Source organism: Peromyscus maniculatus, chromosome 8 (genome assembly GCF_049852395.1).
Source record: "Peromyscus maniculatus bairdii isolate BWxNUB_F1_BW_parent chromosome 8, HU_Pman_BW_mat_3.1, whole genome shotgun sequence".
In the NCBI taxonomy this organism is placed as follows: domain Eukaryota; kingdom Metazoa; phylum Chordata; class Mammalia; order Rodentia; family Cricetidae; genus Peromyscus; species Peromyscus maniculatus.
The window spans coordinates 22719852-22729931 of NC_134859.1; the positions used below are offsets into that span (position 1 = coordinate 22719852).

At 36.9% G+C, this 10080-nt stretch overlaps 1 pseudogene; it reads right to left on the reverse strand.

Annotated features, from left to right (window-relative positions):
- Positions 1–697: 697 nt before the first annotated feature.
- Positions 698–4667, reverse strand: LOC102915511 (protein canopy homolog 2 pseudogene; annotated as a pseudogene).
- Positions 4668–10080: the final 5413 nt, after the last annotated feature.

The following is a 10080-nucleotide window of genomic DNA, read 5'->3' on the forward strand; positions in this document are numbered from 1 at the left end:
TTAACTTCTTCTGCTCTTTATTTTAATAATTTAATGCAATGGAATTTAACAATCCCATGTAAATATACATTATTATACTATTTTGAGGTTAAATATTTGAAGCTAAGGGACTGCCTTGCCCGTAATTAACATAATTTAGAATACCTTACAGAATTAACATTTATCTGTATGTATAAAAGCCAACATGAATATATATTCCACCTGGCTTCAAAATCTCTGTGCATAAACATTAAGCTACAGTAATTAGAAAACATAAAAAATAAAGGTTAGACAAAGAAGTTGGCAACATAGGCCATAGATGGAGCATGTGCAAAATAATGGATTCAAGTCCTTATAGTTTAAGATGAAGACAGCAGAGAGAGCCCAGAATCCCTACTAGATGTCCCAGGATAAACAGAGATGATGTTAAGAAAGGCCAACAGCACTTGAGAAATGATTTTATTTCTATGTGAGTGATGCAATCAAGGAGGCAGAAACATAAACTTAGATTTAGCTGGGAAATTCCCTTTAAAATTAATAGAATCTGCCAGTAAAACAAATGGAGTCTTGGAGAATCTTACAAAAACTGAAAGATCTTTTTTTTTGGTTTCAGACATTTTTTCAGCTCATTTCCATAAAAACATAATATAAACGGCAATGCCACCACCATCCCCTTCTAGGGGTGTTCCATCTAGTTGGTCTAAGCTGCTCCAATGATTCATAGTTCATCACGTGATTTGTGCAGGGCATGGTCTCGTAGATCTGTTTGCTTCTTGCAAAGTTTGTCTTTAACATTGTCAGCCTCTCGGGAAAAGACCTCAAAAGTTCATCTTCACACTCTTCCACAATACTCTCAACAGGCAAACTTGATCATGTACTGGTGTCTGAATCAATTCAGATGCCCTGTGAGTCAAGTTTACTGGATTCTCCATTCCCGCCCTCAATACGTGCATAGTTCTAGCAGTGGGTTTCAGGGTCAATCTGTTCCCCATACTCCTTCATGTTGTCACACACCTCCTCAGGCAACTCTGGGAGGTGGGCCTCTGAATGGGCATAAGGTACCTCCACAACTGACTGGCTGTCATCTGGATTGATTCGGAAGGATGCCATCTGAATGGTCTTGTTGGGGTCTACCTGGGCAATTTCCCACTCTAATTCATCCACCAGAGCCCTGAAAGCTCCACAGTGTAGATCCTGGCTCCTTCAAGCCCAGGCAGTTCCCAGCAGGACCCCCAAAAGTAGGGCCAGCCAAACTCAGGCTTTCTCCTTTAGCGTAATGGGGTTGTTCCATCTCTGCTCCTACAGCTACCACCATGGCCCAGTCATTGGAAAGACTCTGGACTCTCGAAAGATCGTATTTTTAAAAAGCAGCGATTTTACACAGACAGAACCTGAGATTTTTTTTCCCTCAGTATCTATTACACTATATCTGGATATTTATAATATAACTATTTTGTATAATATACTATATTATTTTAAAATGAGTATGGACATGCAGTTATAAAAGTTCTTAACTTTTTAATTTTTTTGTTAGAGATGAATGATCATTTCTACTCAAAAGAATTTCAGAACTATAGTATTTGTGCTTGGGAACAAAACACGGTATATTTTTTTCTCAAGGTGTATGTTTAAGAAGTGTAGAAAAAGTCAAATATCCTTTTAGACTGGTGGATTTATTAAAGCACAGATAATGTATATGTCTTTGTATGGAATGTGCCTTCTGGTTGGAACCCTCTCCTTCCCAGTCTGCACAGCAATGTAACTTCTTGCCTCTCTGCTCTCTTAGGAGCCACAGCCAAAGCTCCACCACTCTGCAATTACCTTCCTGTTTAATGCTTACTGGTTAAATTACACATTTAATTTACAATCTATTGATGACTTTTAAATTGCTTACCTTATGTTCTTATAAAAAAAACTGTCATCCATCCCACCTCCATGGACTGCTTTGCAATGATAGTGACAGAAATATGGAAAATGGTTTTACAGTAGACTTTTGGAAAGTGTTTGTTTCAGATATGCATGATGAAAAACATTATATGAATGTAGGTATTCTATTTAAAATCTCCTCCAATCTGTCACCAACTGAGAGGCAAATGCACAGCCGACCTGGTAATTAGAGATCATCAGACTTGCATCTGTGTTTAGCTGTTGCACAGGGGTAAACTTTGGTGGCAGATCCAGATGTTGGGGAAGAGATTATCCCAGCTGTTGGCAGTGGGAACCTGAAACAAGGCTACAACACGAAAATGACAAGAAGGATGAGCCAAGAATGCTGAAGGATGAGGAAAAAAATAGCAGTGTTATCCAGCTAAATAGTTGGAGTGCATTGCTTACAGTAATCTGAGTTTCCTTGAGTATGCTGTAAGCCTTCTTGTGAGAGAATAGATGTATATTCATTTTCATCTCCACGTGAGTGAGTTCTTTAGTTATAGCAACTGAAAAGCAGTGATGAAATAACACTTACACTATGATCACAGCTACATATTTTACATACAACCCTCAGTAACTTTCCCCCATGGTTTATGTGAATTTCCATGGATAAGGCCATTTAGTTTAAATGTGTCAAATTCCTTAATGGATCAAACAACAAATATGTTGGAAGCTCTTCATGAAACACTAAAGATTGCAAATAGATGGTTGGTAGATGCTTGGAGCTAATAGGACAAACTTAGAAATTGTATGGAAATCAATTTCTTAAGAGTGAGGAACATGTAAAATTGCATATAATTCTTGACTGAAATGTCAAGAATCAAGAATATTGAAAAAGAAAAGATGATATTTCTAGGAGTACAGAAAGGAAATCAAGGGAGGGAATAAATGGAGAGAGTGGCCAATGTTTAAGTGCTTGGTACAAAAGCATGAGGGTGGGAGTTTGAATCCCAGAATGCATTTTAAAAAACACATGTGGTCCTGTGCCTGCAACAGCATCACTGTGGGAAGTGAAAACAATAGTATGGATGGAGCTTGCTGGCTCCCAGCCTAACTGCAGGCTCAAGGAGAGATATAACCACAAAGGAATAAATAGAAAGTGATACAGAATGATATTAGTGTCTGCCTTGGCCCTCCTAGGTACCATATATCAGATGTGCATATACCACATTCTGTCTGTCTCCTTCTCCCTCCCTCTTCCCCCTCTCCTATCTCTCTGTCTCTTTCTCTGTCTCTCTGTCTCTGTCTCTGTCTCTCTGTCTTTCTCTCTCTCTCTCTCATACACACATGCACACATATACACTAACATAAAAATGAAACTAAAGGAATCAATAAGAAATTGGGATCATAGCTTGTTGGTAAATAGTCTTAATACTACATATGCTTTATTTAATAATATGGGCTCTGTGTTAGGCAACTGATGATACAGGTCTCACTGATTCTATCTCCCAGTATTCACTTTCTATTTAATCCCCTCCCTGGCATTTAGTCTGGAGCTAACTACTTGCTTCTAAAAAACAGACTATGACCAAGTACATTCTGGATTAGATTACTGGATCATGAAACTGACTCCCTGTCACTCATTCCCAACACATGTACCTTCTGCCTTCTTGGCTACTTGCTGTGATGAAGCATGCTGGGCATGCTCACATCGTAAGGGACAGAGTAGCAGTTGCTTGATTAGAATCAGAATTCTCAAGAGATTCACAAGCAGTGTTCCCAAAACATTTGGCAAATGGCCTATTATAAAATGATCTTAGAGCCTATCTTGTTACCTAGATGCTACAGATTTAAACATCAGGGCCTAGGGAAGTTCTACTTATTCGTTTCACAACACCAACGAGAGAATTCTATGATAGCCAGCTGATTTGTTGTGGCACTACTTAAATCCTCCTTTTGCCTTTGACTAGACTCATTATCATGGCAATTTAATTTAGTTTTCCAGCTTTACATAGCATTTATATGTTAGTTACCTTAAAATGGGTGTTTTCAGTTTACATTTTGTCCTAAATATTAAATTGCCTTCCTGTCTATGAAACCATGCTGCTTGAGTGTCCAATGGAGCATCTTTCACCTCAACTTTGCTCATTTGAGCTATCTAAGGTCTTTTGTAAATTCTTATGAGTTTTAGAATCATTTTTCTACCTCCGTGAAAAGGATTGGGATTCCAGTGATTTTCTAGATCACACTGGGAAGGAGGGACATTTTTATAATATTTAATTAGTACAATCTATGAATATGTGATTCCTTCATTTGCATCTTCTGAAATTGCTTTGATCAATGTCTTATACAGTTTTTTTTTTTACAGTAATCTTTCACCTCCCTGATTAAATTCATACCTAAGGGCTTTATTTGTTATGCTACAGTAAATAGGATAAATTTTTCCTCTAATAATTTGTTGTTATAAACACAAATGATAGTGATGTTTATATGATGATTCTGCATCTTCAAACTGTATGAAATTCATTAGCTTTAACAGTTTGTTTTCTGTTATTCAGGGACATAGGTTTTTACACATAATCGTGAGTATGTAGCATGTCATATACAAACAACTTCATTCATTTCTAATTCATATGCTTTTTATTTCTTGCTCTTGACATTAACTAAACTTGCTACACTCACATCCATCATCTTAATTTTGGTAACTCCATTATTCCAGTTACTCAAAAGCAAAACAGCTCAATCATTCTTGATTAGTCTCTCTCACATCCAACTTCCAAGCCAACAAGAAGGGCTTCATTCACCTTCATTAAAGACATAATCCTTCACCTTGATCATCTCTGTAAGTTCCTTATTTAATTTGCTGCTTGCATTATATCCTTCCTCTTTTATCAGAGTACCATCTAACTCCTCTAGCTGAAACCAGTTGCTTCACTCAGAACAAGAATTAGGACATCTTCAGGATCCTATAGGATCCTGTGAGATCTTGATCCCTGCTGTTCCTTTGACATCATTTAATCTTCCTCTAGTCACTCTCTTCTCGGTAACATCAGCTTCCTTCTTCTCCTGCTAACATATTAGTCATGGCTGTTGTGCAGAAAAGTATCTTCAAAACTTTTCTCAATCATTATTATTCAAATGGCCCCATCTAACTAGAAATTCTAACTCCTTACTCCTGAAACTCACAAATTCATTTCGCATTTTTCCAAAACAGTTTGAGTTACTTGATTCCATTTCATGTCTTATATATTTTGCTCATGTGTGTTGCCTCTTCCTTTTCTGCTTTTCTTGTTTATTATAAGCCACATCTTTGTTTTGTGCACTTTATATGGAAGGACAGACCAGTTCTTGCTACACCTTTACTAAATGAATGGAGATTAAATACATAAGTGAGCCTGAAAGGGATACCTCTTCCCTCAGGATGGTTCTTTACTGTTCCTGAATGCTCTCTTCCAGTTTTCTGCTCATATACAACACCACTATCCTTTCATGACTTTTCTTCTTTGTCTTCAACCTTTCTATTAGTCACTCTCTATGGCTATTGTGTTCTCACAGACCATCTCTAATTCTCTGGTCTCTACACTCTCCTCCTTGTGTTGTCCTTGCATTTAGATACAACACAGGTATTTGCTGTGGATATTGCTTTGTGTAAATAAAATGCTGATTGGCCAGTAGCCAGGTAGGAAGTATAGGTGGGACAAGTAGAGAGGAGAATTCTGGGAAATGGAAGGTTGAGGCAGAGACACGCTGCCAGCCACCACCATGAGAAGATGTTAAGATACTGGTAAGCCATGAGCCACGTGGCAACTTATAGATTAATAGAATGGGTTAATTTAAGATATAAGAACAGCTAGCTAGAAGTCTGCCATGGCCATACAGTTTTTTTTTTTCTTTTTCTTTTTCTTTTTTTTTTTACAATACCATTCAGTTCTACATATCAGCCACGGATTCCCTTGTTCTCCCCCTTCCTGCCCCCTCCCCTTCCCCCCAGCCCAACCCCCACTCCCACGTCCTCCAGAGCAAAGCCTCCCCCAGAGGACTGAATTCGACCTGGTAGACTCAGTCCAGGCAGGTCCAGTCCCCTCCTCCCAGATTGAGCCAAGCGTCCCTGCATAAGCCCCAGGTTTCAAACAACTAACTCATGCAATGAGCACAGGACCCGGTCCCACTGCCTGGATGCCTCCCAAACAGATCAAGCCAATCAACTGTCTCACCTATTCAGAGGGCCTGATCCAGTTGGGGGCCCCTCAGCCTTTGGTTCATAGTTCATGTGTTTCCATTCATTTGGCTATTTGTCCCTGTGCTTTATCCAACCTTGGTTTCAACAATTCTCGCTCATACAAACCCTCCTCTTTCTCCCTAATTAGACTCCCGGAGCTCCACCCAGAGCCTAGCCATGGATCTCTGCATCCAGATTCCTCAGTCTTTGGATGGGGTTTCTGGCACAACTATTAGGGTTTTTGGCCATCCCATCACCAGAGTAGGTCAGTCCCTGCTGTCTCTCGACCATTTCCAGCAGTCTATTGTGGGGGTATCTTTGTGGATTTCTGTGGGCCTCTTTAGCACTTTGTTTCTTCCTTTTCTCATGTGGTCTTCATTTGCCATGGTCTCCTATTCCTTGTTCTCCCTCTCAGTTCTTGATCCAGCTGGGATCTCGTGCTCTCTTCCCCTCGACCCTTGCCATTCATTACCCCCACTCATGTCCAGGTTGTTCAGTCTCTGTGTGTTTACTTGGTTGGGTCTGAGTGGCTGTGGGACTGGCGGGTGAGAGAGATTTGTCCTGACTGTGGGCCAGGCAGGACCAGAAAAATTCTAGTATCAGTTATTAACTTTTATGGCAATAATGTCCTGACATCTGCCATTCACTCACTGTTCCTGTCCTTCACCAAATTTAAATTTGACACCCACTTGTAAAGCTGGAAAATCTCTTAGTTATCTATAATAGTATAATAGTTGGGTAACAATCTGTTCAGAATATGCTCAAACTCAGCTAAATGTTTTAATGAAAATGGTTTTGCATCAACTTCCTAAAATATATGCTAAAAGGTCACAGATTGGAAATGCCTGGTGTTTCACTGAAGTCTTCTCCTATCTGAGTTTGCTTTCTTTGTGGTCATATTCACTTCTTGAATGTAACTTTGTCTTCAGTAACCTTACCTAAGACTTGATGACTAGTAACTCCTCAAGCTAGCAGAGATTTATATCCACAGTGTTAGATGCAGTTTGAATTTTTTTTTCTGCTAAAAGAAATCCTTATTTAATGACTTGCCCAGACAACTGTGATGTCTAGATTCCTTAGCTGAAACAGGAAACTCTTGCTGTCAACCAAGTGTCCTAAAAAGGTCACCCTTCTGCTGTATAGTGCTTCTGATTTCATTTGAGATGTCTTGTATTTGCACCACTAATGCCTAACTACCAACTAAGTCTGGAGTCCAGGTAAATGAATTAGTTTACCTTGTATTTGTTTATAATTCTAATAGACATTTTCTAAAGAAATTGGAAATTTCTCTGATTAAAAATTATGTTTTAATAAAACACTGATTCATAATAATAAGGCTGAATATTATAAATTCATTTTGACTGCTGAATAGAAAGAAATTCTTGGCATTTTGTGTTTGAGATTTGAAATTATTTTTAAATTTTAGAATATTTTCATCCACAGAATCTTAGTGATGTGACTCAAATTTATAAATAAGATTCATTTAGGTATCATTGTATAACTTACATAAATAACTTGAAAGCAAATGTATGTAGTACTTTTAGCAAACTTTCACACAAAACAAAGTTTTATAGTATGGAAATTTCCACTGGTTGTATGATATCAGCAATGAAAAAGCTTCAGACACAGAGAAACTAAATTACAGAGATTTCAACCAAGAGTATTTGAGCTACAGTGCTTCACAATTATTTCACTGAATCTACATACATTTCTCAGTTTATAAATATTGTTACTCTCCCCCAAATAACTCTTAGGAAAGCTAGAGCCTATAGAGAATTGTTTACTTGGCCAAATTCATACACACAAAATATGCTAATAAAGAGAACAGCAAAAGTGTGTAGATTTTGCATTGGTGAGCAGCATCAGAGCCTAGCACTCCGATTCTCCATTGATGTTCAACTGTCTTCAGTCATTTCTCTGCTCATATTTTCCACAGTGATAACAAAGACAGTGAAGTTATACAGAATCAAATTAAAGTAATCATTTTCCCCCAAGAGAAAATTGCTTTTATGTATACCATTGAAAAAAATGAAATCATCTGTGACATGACTAATATGCTTTAATACAATAAATGCATTGAACTAACTTATTAGTTCTATGTCAGGTAACAATTCTATGTGAACAGCTTATACAGTTAATATCAGCAATGCATGCATAATTTTCAACTCCTTTATATAAGCATGTTAGGCAATCAAATCAACTAAAGAATAATTTTTATGACAGTGACTTATTTGAAAAGAATCTTATTATTTTGCATTTTATTTATTGTTTCAAAATGGCAACATTTCATCAGCTTTGAAATATCACAAGGAATCTTTATATAGCTCTGTCCCTTTAATGGGAACACATAAAATACTTTAATTTCTAATGTAATATACCTATCTTAAGGAGAGCTTAATCATTTATAATTCATGTCTCAATGATATAAAAAGAGAAGTAATAAATACTCTGGCTGACATCCTTGCAAAATAGTGCTATTGTCCATCATTACAATGATATTTCTCGTATCTAGCATCAGTTTATTCCTAAATCCTTCACTTAATGGCAATAGCTTTAATGTTTGCCTAAGGGAAATGTTGAAATATTAATAAACTGGTGACCTCTTCTTAGACAGTCACCTGATTGAACTCTCAGTTCAGTCATATACCAAAGAACCCTAAGATTTAATATAAATACAAAAGTGGAAGTAGATGTATTATAAGAAAAGATATCTCTAGGTAGATAATTTTAAGTCAGTATCGCCAGCTCTAACAGTAAAATAAAGGCAGTCCTTGTGAAAATTAAATAGAGAAATTTAAAATAGATGAGAAAATTCTCAGTGAAAAACCTTCAATGGTCTTCAGTTTGAAGTCTTTGCAATGATCACATGTATAAAATTAGTTCCTTTTAATCAAAAAGAACACAAAGCACTTTTAGAAAATTTCATTACAGAAATAATATATATTACTATCTTATTAGAACAGGATGTAAAACCTTCAAGGCTTTCTTTGGACCACTATAGAGTGAGTGTTACTGAAGAGAGAGCATTAGCAGTCCACCAAATGTATACAAGTGTAAAACACAAATCTCATTCTCATTGGCTCTTGTAATTACATAACTGATATATTTTTACATAATTTATTCAGTTGTCAATGAAATAATTTATATAATAGAAGTTATATATAACTAATGTTCATACATGTACAATTATACAATCTTAGCAATTTAGGTACCTTTGCTTCTTTGTATTTAAGTCCTCTAGATGGCTGAGCACTTATCACAATGCTGTTTTCCTGAACAAAAGTTTGTCATTATTCCAAAGTAAATAAACTATTTCTGACAGACAAGAAAATGAATTGACAAAAGATTGGTAAAATGTACCTGAACTCACACATCTACATAGTCAAAGCCATTAACAATAATAACAATAATAATAATAATAATAAAAAAAACAAATTAGTCTCAGTTACCTGGCTACTTAAAAATAACTGCTTGACTATGATTCATTCTTGATTGTTTTGTCTTTCTAGACACTGATGTCTGTACATGTTCTACATGTCTTATACAGACATGTAGATTGTTCATTTGTATACATTGTCTTCTATGTCTATAAACTTCCCACTACTCCCTTACCTGTTTGATCTCAAGTACACACTTTTTTTCCAAACTGGCATAAAGGCTTGATTCACTGAATTCTTTCTGCCTTCTCTTTGCAACTTAAAATTAAGTGAGACTGAGTTCATAGCTCCAAAGGGGACACTTACACCAACCTCTCTGAGGAATATGACAGAATGGAAGCAGCATAAAAGTAAAAGTTGGAGGAACCTAGAATGGCTTCCAAGTACTACCTTGTAGATATGACAACCATTACAATAATGGTTTCAGAACAGTCACTGTGTGTGGACCTACACAAGATTGCATGCACTTATACTGAATCACAAATGAGGGAGGGACTCATGGGACACTACCTCTCATTGCTAAACTATTGGCTAATACTGGTTTCTCAGAGGGGGAGTTCTCACTATACCCACAAG